This window comes from Diplotaxodon limnothrissa, linkage group LG18 (genome assembly GCF_057381915.1).
Source record: "Diplotaxodon limnothrissa isolate DT_005_m linkage group LG18, D_limnothrissa_male_GT1.1, whole genome shotgun sequence".
Taxonomy (NCBI): Eukaryota; Metazoa; Chordata; class Actinopteri; order Cichliformes; family Cichlidae; genus Diplotaxodon; species Diplotaxodon limnothrissa.
The window spans coordinates 12787037-12804221 of NC_140613.1; the positions used below are offsets into that span (position 1 = coordinate 12787037).

A 17185-nucleotide genomic window follows, 5' to 3' on the forward strand; every position below is an offset into this window, starting at 1 on the left:
GAGTGAGTGAATGAATAGTGGTATTATAAAGCGCTTTGGGTGCCTTGAAAAGCGCTATATAAAATCAAATCCATTATTATTTGTTGAGTCATCCACATGAATGTTGAAATCTCCAACGATGATAACCTTGCCCATTTTAATAGTGGAAGTTAAAAAGTCTTGTAGGTCTGACAAAAAAGCTGCAGCAGACCCAGGTGGACGATAAATTAAAATGCCGTATATGCCGTATACTGCTAAAAAAACAAAAAAAACAAAACATGTATGAAAACATCCAGACGAATCCAAAAACAGGAAACCAGCAAAGAAGACCTGTCAAACACATGATCAGATATAAATCATAAAAATCCTCTTGCTCTTCATATTTTGTGCTGAAGTATCACTGACTTATTTTTTTTTAAACTAGAGTATCATAGCTGCAGACTCTGTGTGTTTAACACCCAAATATGGGGACACATTTTTATTGGCACTACATTAATAAATTATCAGTTCCAGAGAGAAGGACACCTTCAGATTCCTGCAGATGTATTCTCAGGTGCATCAGGATGTGGAGAAGGCCAAAGCTGTGGATCTGAGAAAAGGGCTGGAGCCGGGCAGCCATCGGGACAAACTGGTTGAGGAGATGAGACAGAATGGGGAGAAGATGGTGAAGCAAGCGTCTCAGTTCTGGGGATCATTGCTGACTCTGGTTGATCCTGAACACCACCAGGAGCTTGTTCCCACTGGTTCAGACACGATCTTTGAGCCACAGTCTCTGGGTCCTGGCATGTCACTGTCCAAAGACAACAGGAAGGTTTTCCACAGTCAGTGGATGGAATTTTGTTCTTCCAACTTGTTCCTTTTTTTTTTTTTTTTTTTTTTTGGCCTGTCCCGTTTGGCTCTTTTGCCATCAGAATTGTTGTCTAAAGGCAAAGAAAGATGCCCAACGGATTTACTTTACCAAACTGACCATCCCAGCCTTGCCGTAATGGTCCATTTGATTCACCTTTTATTGTTTATTTTATTTTCACTTACTGAATACGGGACAGACTTGACTGGGGGAAAGAAGGGGAGAAAGAAAGAGGGAAAGAGAAACAGCTGAGAAGAGGGACGGGGGAGAAGGGCAAAAGACAAAAACCAACAGAACGGGCAGAGAAAAAAAATGCATATATCAATCACCTGGATCACCTGCTGAGAAAGAAAAAAGAAAGCAAGCAGAAGAGAACAAGAGTAATAGAATAAACAACATCACAATGATATATGGGAATATGACAGTAAATACTAAATGTTAAATATTATTGTGCAGCACATAAGATCAACAGAACACAGTGTGCTTTGAGGTAGGAGCCAAAAAGGGTGTAGTTTGTGGGTGTGATCACCCGTGTGTACACCTGTGAGCATGGACGCGCTTGTTTTTTGTTTTTTTTAAAAGGTTCCTTCATGTAATAATCTGCTAGAGGGTGTGGGGGGGCCACAGCCCCGTCCTCCAGGGCGTGAAGCAGGTGTGGAGGAGATCAAAACTCCAGACATCCAGAGGCCCGCAGAACACAAGAGACCAAGGAAGACCAACAGAGGGGCAGCCGCGCCACTGTCCCGGAAAGAGCTGAGGAGAGTCCCAGATGAGGGCTCACTCAGCAGCCGCGGAGCAGAAGCCAGGGGGAGTTGCAGTGACGCGCCCGTGAGCTCCGCCGGCAGCCAGCTGTGCCTGAGTGACCGAGCCCCAGGCCGAGAGGCCGGGGGCACCCCACCTCCGAAGTGGCCCGAGCGAGCCCCAGGCTCCAGGCCCCGATAAGCGGCCGCCAAGGAGTGAGCCGGTGTGTACCTGGACGCCCATCCCCGGACACAAAGAACCACCAACGCACCGATGTCTGAGGGGGTCCGCCACTGGCAGGGGAAGTGGTGGTAGGGGGAGATAGGCCTCCAAACCTTGGAGGGCCTGAGATGTCCCCAGAGAGGTGGCGCCTGACACCCAACCTGACATATAGACACAGACATACAGGCACACACAGATACAAACATCCATTCCCACCCTCATGCTCTCATATGCACTTACTCCACACTCAACCAACGTGGAGACAGACATAAAGAGACGCTGTACACACGATCACACTCCCCAAGCGTACTCTACAAACCGGGTCTAGGTGCCCCCGCCCCTGGAGGGGGGAACTGCACCCAGACCCAGGTGGTGTTTCCCTTTTCCCTGCGGTGGGGGGAGGCAGACCGCCCCGACTCCGCAGCAGCAGGAAGGCTCCACACTCCAGACCGCAGTCGGACGGCCAACTCCTCCTCCTAGTCCTAGCCCCCCTGCTCCAGCAGGTCGCAGAGAACGGGGGTGAGAGAAGACTCTGAACCTCCCTCCACCCGCTCATTGTAATGTTGATGCATGTGTGTTCTAAGGTGCATTTAAAACCCAGGAGGGCTTGGAGCTACCTGCCAGAGAGCAGCAGGTAAGCGCATGGTCCCTCCTGCTAGCCCTCAATGTCTACGTGTATTTAAAATTGAGAGGTGGGCAACGATGCCAGGGGTGGGGTGTACACCCTGATGGTACTTTGGACTCCGTGTATCGTGCCCACCCCCAAGATCCTATATGTATGTGTAATGAGAGTGTGAGTAATGTGAATGTCTAAGTTGTGGGATAAAATTGAGGCAGAGGCAGCCAGAAGGGGACAGAGGGGGGGGGGGGGGGGGGGGGGGGGGGTAGCCTCCTCTGCACCCTGGTGATGTTGAAAACACGCAGTTCTTTGAATCTTTGGGCTGAAGGAGGGACAATACTCGGTGTATAAATGCTCAATCAACAATCATTTATTTCCATACAATTCAACAGTCAGAGCATTACAACGTCCGGACGGGAGAGATGCTACCAGAGGGTCAGGCACATGTCTCAAAATGGTGACGGGTTGCTCAGCTTTTTATAGTCTCTAGTGGCCCCCAGCTAGTCGTAAAAGCCAAAACATCACATTTTTTCTCTGTTACAGCGCCTAAGTTATGACCTCGGCAGTTGTTTCTCTGCTTTCTGTAAGGTGGGGGTGTGGAATGTGGTCTATCTATCTCCCCTGTCTTTAGACACAGAGTCTCCTGCTTACAACCTTCTCTTCATGATTCAACAATTAAGCATGTCAAGAAAACAGTGTAACACATTCCCAGCAGATCAAGGATGCACCTTTATCTAATGAACTAATATGTGAATATGTTCTGTTAACTCAAAAGTATAATGAGAACTAAACTACATACAGATCACACACTCTATTTTAAAGGGTATAATATGATCTACAACAATATCATAATTCAACTATTTTGATTACATCTATAAGGTAACATATAATAACAGAATAATATCACAATACCCTCTTTTGATCTCTCATTAAAGAGATCACTAATAACATGCGCTTCAGCGTTGCAAGGTCCAGGTTTTCTTGATCCTGAGGCCCTCTGTCCCCCTTTAATGGGTGGACCATATGGGGGATGACCTCTGTGTTCACGCAGTTCAGATGCAAGCAAAGTTAGCTTTACAACCATAACAGCAGTTACAGATGACACTCCCATCACTCCCCATTTTCCCACAGCTTTATTTTGGTGCTCCAGTTTTCCACCCCCTTTGATGCCACCTAATAGCTTTCAAATGTACTTAGACTAGAACCTCTGTTTAAGGAGCTTTTGACCTTTATTTTTATTGCTGCAGCTACCAGTGTCTTCCAGTTGGGTGATTCTCAGCTTCTTTCTTCGACCTCCGGGGTTAGACCACCCTTTAGTCATTGCACAGTTCTGGGGATTATTCTGCCCCGATTTCAAACAAGGATCTGTGTGTTTTGGGTTCACCGGCGTGTCCCCCTTTTTGCCAATAGCCTCTCGAACCTCGTTGGTCTGGTGTTCCTGGTTTTCGCCAACCCCTTCATGGTTATTGCTGTGTTTGTGGGATCCATCTTCTCCAGGAGCCCAAACGTCATGACACTTGACCCCAGTTGCTGTCTCGGCAGTCCCTACATCTGTCCCTGCTGTGAAGGGTCCTCACATCTCCGGGTCCCCGTCTGGTGTCTGTTCCTTTCTCTGCAAGAGACAGAAAACCAAAACACCTCTCTCCCTAGCCTTGATAATCTAATATTGTTATCCATTGTTCTTCTAATGATTCAAATTTGGTTTAAAATATTATGTTCAGGACTTATTCTAATTCTAATCATAATCTATGTGTGTTAAAAGAAATCAAAAATTAGTGAACCCTTTCTAAGTCTAACACATTATAAGCTTAAGTTTTACCATAGCTAATTTATTAAACACAAAAATAAACTCATAGAAATTTTCATATCACCATTGTTTGATGTTCAAACTCAACTCCCCCTTTTTGACACACTCCCATGTGTCAATTCATTGGAGCTAGACAATTAAAAGAGAAGGTTGGTGACCTCATATCTCAGAAAGTATCAGAAATTCTTCTCTCGAGTACCGTTGCTCCAGCCTTGTCATCCCTGAGGATCTTCGATCCCAAAAATGTCCCTTCTCCTCATGTAATAAAGTCTGTCATCCTTCCATGCCCTGGTAACTGGTCCATCCAGAGCTGTAACATTTTGAAATGTACATACAACAAGCCAAACCACACCTTGGTCACACCAACCCTTTTCTGCCCCGAAGATGTCCAATGCCATCCTAGTATGGACTGTCAAAAGTGGCTTTAACGCTGACTATCCTGACAATCCATTTTATAACGTTTCCTGGTCAGATTTGCCAATCTCTGCACCAGGGTTGTAATAGTTTTGCAATTTTCATCAGTTTTTATTTTTATTTAGCTTCGACTTCAGATTTTCAATTTTATATCAGTTTTAATTAGTTTTTACCAATTGTTTGCTAGTTTAGTGTAGTTTTTATTTTCTGAAAATCCTTAGTTTCAATTTAGTTTTATTTGTGTTTTGCAAAAATTAAGTGTAACAAAATCCCAGTTCCATCATATCAGTCATGCTCTTCTGGTTATCCTTGGGTGTTGAGACTAATAACTATTAACTCTTGCCGCACCGTGTGGTCCTAATTTTGGTTCAAGTGAATTGATAACCTTTTGAAGGCGATTGTTTCACACCTTTATTTAGATGTCCCAGTCCTGTTGTCTCGGGATCCATCACGCTGCCTTATCTGGGGTTAGCTGTTTTCTGGGGATGCGGGTTGAGTGGGTGAGCTCTTCAAGGAGGGGGAGTATGCTCCCCCTGATGAGGTCTTCTAGGTAAGCTAGGTTAACCTTCTTGTGTGGGCTTTTCAAGTGCACTTTAAGGTTAGTGGGACTTTTAGTTTTATAAATGTCCCTCATGACCCCCTGATGACCCAGTATTTCATTTTTGCACACTGTAGTACACATTTTAGTTTTTGCTTGTAGCTCGCATACTCTACTTGCCACTCCTCTAATTCCTGATGTTTCTTAGAGAGGGCAACAGTACCTTTAAAATTATATCACATGTGTGGGGGTGTGGCCTTGCCAATTGTTTTGCCCACCTTTTCAAAATGGCTGGCGTGCCCACTAGCACATTTCATGGAAAAAGAAAGGTAAGCTTGATATTTACATTTAAAATGTTTTGTTAAACTCAGATTTTTATTTTATTCTTTTTGCAAGTACCCTTCCTCGGTGGCGAGAAACTGTTGGTGTGGTCAAGTGGGTGCTCTGGAAACAAACGCTCAGGACAGAACAGTTATCAGTCATGTACTTCCTACAAATTTTGCATATGTTTTATTCCATATTGATCCTCTGAGTGTAATGGTACATTTTAATTTGAATTTATCCAAACTAAACACAATATTTTCTTTATTTACTTTGCTCTTGTTCTTTTTCAGTACCACATCCTATCAAATGTCCCTGTCGATTATATTCTACATTTAATAACTTACTATTTCAAGTGAGAACCTAAATCACGTGGACCAATGTTTATTATTGCATATCTCTATTCTGAATGTGGCCAGTCATTCATAGGTATTGTTCAATTTTGGCGATTTTCCTCTATAAAATTTAATTGACTTTTTTACAGTGGCCTGCTGTGGTTAATAGTAACATATTCCAGTCATGAGTGATATCAAAAGTCTTCTCCACTGTAGCATTTGGCATTCCCAATAATATAACATGATACCTTAATCAAAACACAGTTAATATAGCACAGTTTTCTTGATGCAAACATCAGTAACTCAAAATCAGCAACCACAGTGTTAAGTCTGCAGTTCATACTTATGTGAAGCTAGAGTCTCCTCCTCCAGTCTCTCTTATCCTCCTGCTCCTGAAAAAACAAAACAAAACAAAGCGAAGCATCCACCCTTCTCTTGTCGGCTGGGTGACTTGTTTATTGGCATTTACTAATCCTACAGTGGGTGCAGTCATTGTCTCAGTATCAAGTCAGTCAAAACTTTTAGTTGTCAGTCCATCACAGTCCATTCACATGCATACCTCCCTACACATTCATACCAGATGTTGCTGATAATGGAGTCTCCCGCGCAACCTATTCGAGCCTCCATCACCAGCAAGATGACGTCATCATTTTAAAGGAAAACAATTCCTTGTTGTTTTTTTGGGCCGGATTGACTCGGTGCAATCCTTTTAGACTCAGAACTTCTCAGTGTTCCCTATAAGTGAATTTCTCCCAAGCCAATTAAAATCATGGAGAAGCACACTTTGCAACTGTTTTTGTAAGAATATTTCATAGCGCTTTAAATTTCAATCTTTCAGGCCTGGTTTAAAGAGCTGATTGTTAAATCATGAACTCACAAAATATCAACATATCACCATATCACCATATCACCACCGGTGGATCACACCTCTCAGATGTTTTTTTCTCCAGTGCACTGTAACAAAAACGAAAACAGACGTAACCAATAAAACACTAATAACAATAACATAAACTAGGGCCCGTTGCAGACATGTCCAAGCATAAAACTATCCCTCTCTCGCTTACGAGAAAGAACACAAGCCAAAGCTCACTGATAAAATCAAGCTAGCGCTAAACAAAACCAAACAATCAACCAGAAATTCACAGGAACATTTTGCTTCCTGCCGGGACAATATTGTGTGGGAATGAGAACCTCAGGTGCCGTAACACCTTTTGTTCCTCCTTGAATTAAAACTCAATCACAGAAAATGCCGTACTCCAACCTAACCTTACACTATTAATTCATCATTTTCACTCTGTGCCACTGTTCCTCATCAGGGCTGTGTGAAGCACAGCAAAGAATTCAGTCAAGGCCTTGAGCCATAAACAGACATCACGCACAGACATTGTTTTCATAACCAAACTTTTTTAGACCTTATTAACTCTACATAAATGCCTTCTAGGTGACATATAACACATTCTAAGTAATCAATGGTAATCAATGGAAATCAATGGCTCCTCATAAAAATTATGCATTGGGATGTTTGTGTGCAGCATTTTGCATATCAGCATAAGCAAAGCATTCTTCATTGCATCAGCGTGTATGTGTGTGTGCGTGTGGATCACTCTTCATTGCACAAGCGTGTGCATGTGTATGTGTGCATCACTTCTCAGTGAATCAACATTCCCGTGTGTGTGTGTGTGTGTGTGTGTGTGTGTGTGTGTGTGTGTGTTTGTGTGGGTGTTTGTGTTCATCACTTTCCTGTTCTGGTGTTCTGGGTAAACCACGGCCTGAAGCGTGCCCTGGGGTCCTGCCCCCCTCCTTTTTCAGTTTGTTTGCGACCATTGCTGCTGCTGCTGCTGCTCAAAATTCAGTCCGTCCTGGTTCTGACCCCAATTGGGGCAGTCCTTTCTCCAGTGTCGATGTTCACCGCAGGTGAAACCTGCATCTTCTTCTGTGTTTTTGTCCATTCTGAGGTGCCTTCTGACCTCAGTTACTCCTCCTGTCTCGGTCACGCCCTTTTTCGCCACCCGATCATCCGTGTTGGTCCATCACTGTCCTGCACAGTGTGAATGCAAAGTTATCAAGGTCAGCATTCTTTCGCTCGGCCTTACTTTTCATTCGGGCTTGGCGGGCGTCTCGTCACAGCTCTGTCAGCTGACGCAGTCTGGGAATTTTTCCCCCGTGTAGTGAAACGGGCCTTAGGTTTAGTGCTCTCCGTCTCGGCTGCATGAGATCACATTCCTGCAGGTCTGTTGACATTCTCAGGTCGTTGTTGTGGGTCCAGCTGTTGCAGCATTTGGTCAGTGTCACGTATGGGGGAGAGCAGGAGTCCAGTCAGCCTCGGCTTTCAGGGCCGGCAAAGCAGCCTGTAATTAAATATGTATAGAAAAAACAAAAACAAAACAAAACAAAAACAAACAAAAAACAAAAACAAAAACAAACGAACAGGAAAATGTTGTTGTGTTGGCTGTGTTATTCAGAGGGGAGACAATGGGGCCAGGCCCTATGTCAGCCTTCTCTCCCCCTTTTTTTGTTTTTTGTCTCCCGATATAATCAACTCCTAACCCACCAAGTTGACAGGACAACACCGGTATATGTTAAAATTCTTAAGATCATGTTTAAAAGCCCAAAAAAGGAACTTTCTTTCATTCAGTAATCACTTTTATTAATCAATCAACAGAAAACATGTCACAATTTGAATCTTTTAACCACTAAATTTGTTGTGTCTTGCCTGGTTGGTTAGACCAGTGTTCCTTTTTTTTTTTTTTAGTTAAATTGTTGTCCTGCAACCCAGAGGGTTTCTTTGTCAGTAATGTATAGACTTCATCATTTAAGTATGTTAATTTTTCTTTAACCTTGCTGGAAAATCTTCACGTGTTCATGAGTGTAAGCTGTTTCTTCATTGCGTGTATGTGCATTTGTATAAAAGCAGGTTAATTTTATCTTTTCTCAAACTAGGCGTTACCTTAAAAGGAGCCTTTCTCTCAGATTTCTCTGCTTGTGTGTGTTTTTGTTTCACCTTTTTGTTGTGATGCTCCGGACGCCTTCCCAACCTCCACAAGTCCGTTGGCCCCAATTTTATGTGTTAAAACTTCTCTTAATTTCTCCTCTAATTCTCTCCTCGCTGCTGTCTGTTTCACAGCTGCTGATTCGTGCTGGGTGTGGTTCCCATTACCTATAATTTTGCTTCGGCCGCTGTGCTTGTGGGGGCAGTTGGTCCAGGTCCGCAGCTTCCTGTATTAACACACTAAGAGATTTATTTTAATTTCATTTTCATCACTTTTAAACCGATAAGCAGGCAACACGCCTACCTTGACAGCGTAAACTGTACGCCAGTCTCCCAACACATTCCTCTCTGTACTCCTCCATAATTCTCCACTGCACACCTCTTACTATCTCTCCTTTTTATTTTTATTACACCACAGAGTAATACACCCAATTATGCCCGTCTATCTCTATGTGGCTCCGAATTCCCTCTTTATTCTAATTTCACACTCGTCAGGGGACAGGCACACAACAATTTCAACCACTGAAACGAGGAATTCAACCTTTTTATATTTCTTTACTAATCTAGACTCAACGTTTGTTCGCAAAATGTGTCTTGTTCTAGTCCGGAAATAAATGTGAACCCGTGATTACACGGCCGTTCCAGTGTTATTTCCGTGGCTATGCGGGGGCCCTCACCTCCCCAAGTCACCACCTCAGCACCCGGACAACGCCGGTCCTGGCCACGCGTCCACGGACAGGAGGGTCGCTACTCCATAGGCAAATGTTCCACAGGTACACTAGGCATCAACCTTTGATCCTAAAATGTGTATTTGCTCTAATGTCCTCCTAATCAAACACATCAACCGTCACTGTCACTGTGTTCACGCTTCACACTCCACACAAAAAACACACTCAGAGCGCGCCTCACTCACACTCTCACTCAGTGCGCGCTTTACCCACAAGACAGCACCCAGAGCGCGCCTCGCAGCTTCACACACACACTCTCACCCAGAGCGCGCTTTCACACTCACACACAACACTTTTCCTCAGCGGGAATTTTACACAGAAACCTCTGAGCTCAACTATTAGATCTTCTTAAAGCACACTGCACCATAGACCAAAATACCCCTTTCTCTGCGCTTATGACCGCCACAACGGGGCAAAGTCGCATCATAAAAGTGATGCTTGCATCCCCGAAGTTATACCAGACATCATAAACCAGGTTTTGCTCTATGTACTTCTTGGCAAGTAAAATTTTACTTTGTTTTATGACCGCAGCCCTTAAAAAAAAACTCGACTGACGCCACAAACCACCGTCAAACCTCTGTTCAATGTACTAAAATTAGCACCAACCACTACTGCACTTCACGGCCGCACCACCGGAACACGGCCGTATCATAAACCAAACCTACGGACGTGTTTCGCTCTCGCGTTGCCAGTGTTCAACCGCACCGTGAAGCCAGCATCTGCTTTTCCTTAAATCAACTTCTATTTCATAGCCGGCAAGAGCCAGGACGTAACCGACACCATAAACAAACTTCAAACCTCGACTTCAATGTACTGAACTAATGGCCGCGTCTTCAGAATAAATTCTAATGTATTATTGCTACAGAAGCCAGTATTAGACAAAATTAAATGTGGAAGGTAAAGTGGCTGCATCTAGTCCAACGTAGTATGTTATTAGTATCTCGGTAGAAGCAGATTACTGCGACTAGACCAACGTAGTATGTTATTAGTATCTCGGTAGAAGCAGTTTATTTAACACACTGGAATTCAGCCTCAACTTATGTTGTTAGTATCTTGCGCCAAAAACCAGACACCGACAAATTTACTGTGAAAATACATGTGACTCAGCGAACAGATTAATTTGGAAAGCCCAATATGCACATTTGGTATTTATAATACAACAGGCTGTGCTTACCTTTCTGTTTTAGGCCGGCCTTCTGTTCACTTTGCCCCACGATCTCGCCAAAGGCCAAATCTACACCTCCTCAGCACACCAAAGATCCGGGTCACACGGCACCAAGTTGTTGAAAACACGCAGTTCTTTGAATCTTTGGGCTGAAGGAGGGACAATACTCGGTGTATAAATGCTCAATCAACAATCATTTATTTCCATACAATTCAACAGTCAGAGCATTACAACGTCCGGACGGGAGAGATGCTACCAGAGGGTCAGGCACATGTCTCAAAATGGTGACGGGTTGCTCAGCTTTTTATAGTCTCTAGTGGCCCCCAGCTAGTCGTAAAAGCCAAAACATCACATTTTTTCTCTGTTACAGCGCCTAAGTTATGACCTCGGCAGTTGTTTCTCTGCTTTCTGTAAGGTGGGGGTGTGGAATGTGGTCTATCTATCTCCCCTGTCTTTAGACACAGAGTCTCCTGCTTACAACCTTCTCTTCATGATTCAACAATTAAGCATGTCAAGAAAACAGTGTAACACATTCCCAGCAGATCAAGGATGCACCTTTATCTAATGAACTAATATGTGAATATGTTCTGTTAACTCAAAAGTATAATGAGAACTAAACTACATACAGATCACACACTCTATTTTAAAGGGTATAATATGATCTACAACAATATCATAATTCAACTATTTTGATTACATCTATAAGGTAACATATAATAACAGAATAATATCACAGTGACATACCCCTACTCCAAGGCCCTGCATGTGTGGGTGGTTGTGGTGGAGCGGGAAGAGGGAGGCAGCTGGAGATGGGGAGGGAAGGAAGGGAGGGGCAAGTGACCCCTCCCTGGGGCCAGCTCCCCCGCTGACCCCAGTAGGCACCCCCATACTCCGCGACCCGCCAGGGAAAGGGGGCCCAGGCCCATCCAGACCGGGCCCAGTGCAGCAGCGCCGCCCGGCCCCACAGAGCCCGGGACAGTCCACCCAACCCCACCACAGAGAAAACTGCACCCACCCCACCATCCACTCATCTTCCAGACTACATAAGACAATAAACACCCAGGCTGAGATCTTCCTCCACCTCTCCTGTATCTCCCCCTCCTGCAGAGGCAGCTCCTGAGGAGAGGAAAGCTCCTGCAAGATGTGACAATCTCCCCCACCAGTTGAAGAGCCCCCCAGGTGGCTCGACGCACCGGCGGCACCCTGCTCCAGGGCTGGGCCCCCATGCACCCACCCGCCCACAACCCCGGCAACACACCAACCAGGACCCAAGCCCCCGAGGCCCGGTCCGGGTCCCAGCCCAGAGACGGAGCGCCCCCAGAACCTCACGCCCAGAACCTTCCAACTTGTTCCTTATTAAGGGTACAGTTCTTGTTTCTTACTTTAAGAGATGGGTCATCGGTATTTCCAAAGACTGTGACTGGACCATCGGTTTATGTGACGACACTTATGCAGCCAGTATGACGGGTGGATATATCTATGGCCTACGCTGCCAAGGTAACCAGCTCTTCTCTCTCACAACAGAGTCTAGTTTGGTTATGATTCAAAGTGAACATTCAATGTTGTTTGGGATGAAGAAAATTGAAACGCCCCAACAGCATTATAAGGTTTCCCAACAAGTCATCAACACTCCAGGTGGAAATGTGGAACAACAGATGACCAGACCACAAATAGTGGAAGTTGTGTGGAGCTTTCCAGACTCATTATCATTCTTCAGCAAGATCGGGCAGCAGCAGAGAATAAACTTACTCACAGTAACAATCAGCTCTACCAGCTCAGGGCCCTGTGCTTCGTACGTCGCTTACTACATCCAAGATCAAATGAAACATCCAAGACCAAACCATCGCGCTAACCGTGAGCGCGCTAATCCGGTTCCCCGAACACACCTGCTGTTGACGATTAGTACAGCTGGACGCAGTAATGTGACATCACTGGGTGTCGTAAAAGGGGCTACGCATCGATAGTAGAAACATTGATCGGCAACCCTCTGATTGGTCGGCGAAAATGTCGACGGAGCGCGCTCGGCTCGGTATTTTTCGGCAGCAGAGCAAGAACTCTTGAGTGAGGGATTTCAGGAGTTTCAGAGTTTAATCAGAACGCAAGGGAACACTGCAAAGGCTGCAAAAGCAAGGAGCGAGGGCTGGCAGGAAGTTGCTGACAAATTAAACTCGTAAGTAATTTAATAATAACAATAATAATGGAGTGGATTGATATAGCGCTTTTCAAGGCACCCAAAGCGCTTTACAATGCCACTATTCAGTCACTCTCACATTCACACACTGGTGGAGGCAGCTACAGTTGTAGCCACAGCTGCCCTGGGGCAGACTGACAGAAGCCAGGCTGCCATATCACGCCATCGGCCCCTCTGGCCAACACCAGTAGGCGGTAGGGTAGATTTATTATATTACACTATATTATCCAATATTATATTACATTATAATATGTTATATTTTATCCTCTTTCACATTAGAGCCACGACAGGACCCACTAGAACATGGGAACAGGTAAAAGTGAAATATAAGAATGTTCTACAGAATGGTAATATTTATCACTTATATTGCTTTTAGTCTCTTGGAAAGAGACCCTGGAATAATCTGTTTGTTTATAACAGCAACCAAGAAAAGGGCAGAGCAAAAAAAGACAGGTGGTGGTCCTGCACCCCCTCGTCAACAAGTTGGTTAAGTAAATAATACCCTCACGGGAAAATCGATATCTCTCTATGAGCACACTGTCGCGCTGAGCTAAAGGATCCTGTCTGTCCCGCAATATACGCTGAATTCTGAGGACTCTCCTTATCAATCTTGCACCTTCCGCAATGGGTGGCTCGCGTATACGGACAGGACATGGCTGCGACAGACTTCCCAAATCCACCTTCGCTTTTATAGCCGTGGTCTCTCATCTTGATTACACGAAGTAATTTACAATTGCTACTCTGAAATATGAATTAAATCTGTAATAATCACATACATGTAATAGAATGTTAATAGTACATTTCCCTTTTTTAGGAAATGACCTGTGTGAAATCAATAAATGGATCAGGTGCTGCATTGTCTTTAGTTACATTGATGTTATTTATTTATGGTGAAACAGTGGTGGAATATCGCTGTTGCTTTCGTATGAATGACGCGGGCATACCTGCGTGGCCGCGATCTAATCCTGTTTACATAAAGTAAACCTGCTCCCCAGCAGGTTTACGCTTACGGCTCTGTTGCTATGACAGCAAGTCCCGGATGGGCTTCGGGGAACCGAACGATCCAGGATCACGCGAAATCGTCAACAATCTCATCCAGCTAACTCACTTAGCGCGGTACGAAGAACAGGCCCCAGACCTCAAGCCTTTTGTTTGTCTCCAGGGTTTAGAAAAGGAAGCGACAAATGAGTTCTTCTTCAGTTCAAGTTTAACGACATCTCAATTTGGAGGATTTCTACAACAATATCAGAATCAGTCGAAATGCTCATGTAGGAAGTTTAAGTCTGGTCATGGATTGTATTATGGAGCATCTTTAGGCTCCAAGTCTTCCCAGTCAACCTGCTCTTGTGGAAAGATTATTGGTTCCCAACCAATCACAGTGGTGCTTTGTGAACTTCTGTAAATAACACCCATGCTGTTGTCCAAAACCCACATTCTGGATCATAGTTCCGGCTACTCCCACCAGTCTGTTTGTTCCTGTGGAAAAGCTCTTAGTGATGACAGATATGGTTTGTAAACTTTGCTAATTGTAGATCTATTCATTATTTTACTTTTCCTTTCAGCAGATGAATGTAAGTGTAACTGACCGATAAATTCAGTATGATTCTTTTTTGTGATTAAATTGTTACATTTTGACTTTGACCGAACAAAATTCAAATGAAATGTATATTTTCTTGCATGTTTTTCCAGTTTTAATAATTTCTAACTTTTGCATTTGGTTTGATAATGGGGTTTGGGATGCAAAAAATTTTCATTGTAATTATTTCCCCTCCCTGGTGCTGTCTTGCTACTCTTATCATAATATTTTCTACCCTCCTCATGGTAATTGTTCCTGTGGGAAATGATTGATGGTGAAAACATCACAAAGACGGTTTGTAAACTTTGGTAGTTCGAACTCTGCTGATGTTTTTTCCACTCACCAAATATTTATTAATGTATCCGATTTTGTTTCTGTCACAGGAATGTACATCATATGTCATACATCACATAGGTCAATGCATAAAAAATAAAATAAAAAAATTGGGCCTACTGTTAGATATAATACAAGATTAATTAATATGCTAATATAATGTCTGCTTGAACTCTTTGGTCAATATTTATATTGTTGCACCAATAAAAGTGGACCATTCTCTCTGCATTCCTTTTGTTTACTGTCTCAATATACAGCTGCTGACACTGACACACAACTGAACCAACACACATCTTTAAGGACAGCTGCATTAGAGTGAATTAACTTTATTTGGGGTAACTTTATTTCACCTAATAAATACATTCATTTAAGGCAATTTTCTATTTTTAAAATTGTGCTTTAGTGAAGCTGGGATCAAACTGGGGTACATTTGTGTCTGTGAGCCGGGGTGGAGTCAGTGGCACACATCAAGAATGACAAAAAGGGATAAAAAGGATTTTAAGCGGTGGTCAGGGTACACATTATTAATGAAGTATTTAAAATTGGGCTTTAAGTGACTTTTCTCTCCTTTTTTAGTTTCCTTCACCTTGTTCCCTAGAATAGGTTTTTGCTTTTTTATGTCTAAATCTTTTAACTGGAGCTGCTCATTTGTTAGGTTTCATCCTCATCCTCTTTGCCTTCACTGTTGCTTAATGGAGATGAAATTGGGCTTTTAAAAAAAAAAAAAAGTCTGTTTTCCTTCATGGAGCACTTTGTTTTTTAAGCGGCAATAAAAATAAAGTGTATCATTAAGTTTTATTAGGAAAAAAGACAAAAAAAACAAAAACGTCATGTGACTGACATCTAACTTTGCAACTCTGAAATTAACCAGTGAAAGGAAGAAGGCTAAAAACATGCTTTTAAGAAGGAGTCGAGCCCCATCAGCAGTAAGTAAAGTTGAAAAGAAAAGTGCTGAAGGTGAAAGAGAAATTGGGACTTTTGTCTTCTGGGCATTGTTGGAATTTAAATCCTAGTTTTAGATTTTAAAAGGTGCAGATTGTGTTTGCAATGTCAAAATGGACAACATGAAATTTCTTCACACAGCTTTATTGTTGCATTGTCTTTGCATGCAATCATTGTGCCTCACAGTCCTGTGGGCTGAAGTAGGAGCGTACGTTAACTGGTTCACTGGTTAACTGGGCTGCAGTAAGTCTCGTCCTGGTTGGTGGGGACCATGTTTTCCACGCTGACTCCGACAGAGTACAGGATGCCTTGGAGCTTCTCGAGGGTCTCCTTAGAGAGGGTGGGCTTCCTGCTCAGGATCCAGGACAGCTCCACACGGAACAAGCCGTAGTCGGTGCAGCCGTAGACCAGAGAGTGACCGTCGTAGTCGGTAGACAGAACCCAGTAGGGGCCGGGAGGAGAGTCTGCAGGAGAGGTGAAAACAGCAGGGATATGTGGCTCACTTGAATCTGTCATGACTGAAATTGAAAGTCATTTATGACAACTTACTGTTGAAGGAGACCTCAAGCTTGGAAGGCTCAGCGGGGTTCTTGACTTTGGCAGAGCCGACGATGGCGTTAACGGTTCCATTATCGCTAATAAAATGAAACATGAAATAGAAATTAATTCTACTCGTGTACTTTCCTTCAATTATATATTTTTTTCTACAAAATGCTCTCTTTGTATAACTCTGGAACAGTACAAAGGTTCAGCCAGTGACCCTGCGCGTTCATGAGGCATGAGTTTTGTTCCGGGACGTTGAAAACATCTGAAGCAAAAATTGTCTAGAACGAGGATTTAAAAAACAGAAGCAAGCAGTTGTACGGTAATGCTGTTTTTAGTAGAATGAAGCGTTGGTGTGAAGAATAAAAAGCCCTCAGATTATTACAATTATGTCAAGGACCATGTGTTCTTCTGAGTTTATGCAGAAGTTTTCTTAAAAATTAAAACATTTTCAAAGTGTCAGATCTAAACGGAAATATTTTAGCTGCTCACAGAAGCTCAGTGTTCAGGACCTCGATGACTCCAGGACTCAACAGGGTGTAGTTAGCAGTGGCACACTGGCCTTTCTGGAAGCTTGTGGGTAACTTATGGATCTCATACCATTTTCCAATGTACTGCAGAGGAAGCACGAGATTCGGAGAGCCCGTAATTAATATTTTGTGTTTGTAGGAAAAGCAGGTGTATAGATATCATCTGTATGTCCCACAACATAAACAGTAGAAGAGGAAAAAATTTAGTGTTCACCCTGTTGGCGTCAAAGTTGGCCTGAACAGCAGGCTGGGGACATTTGCCCAACCTGAGCGCCGATCGCAACAACAGACAGTAGAGTCAATGCAACCACCTGTGCAGGCTTCATCTTCTCACCTCAACCTGCAGAGAATAAAAAACAAACAGC

At 43.6% G+C, this 17185-nt stretch overlaps 2 pseudogenes; one reads left to right on the forward strand and one right to left on the reverse strand.

The window, feature by feature from the left end:
* Positions 1-220: 220 nt before the first annotated feature.
* Positions 221-14298, forward strand: LOC146613205 (uncharacterized; annotated as a pseudogene).
* Positions 14299-15969: 1671 nt separating this feature from the next.
* Positions 15970-17149, reverse strand: LOC146613206 (apolipoprotein D-like; annotated as a pseudogene).
* Positions 17150-17185: the final 36 nt, after the last annotated feature.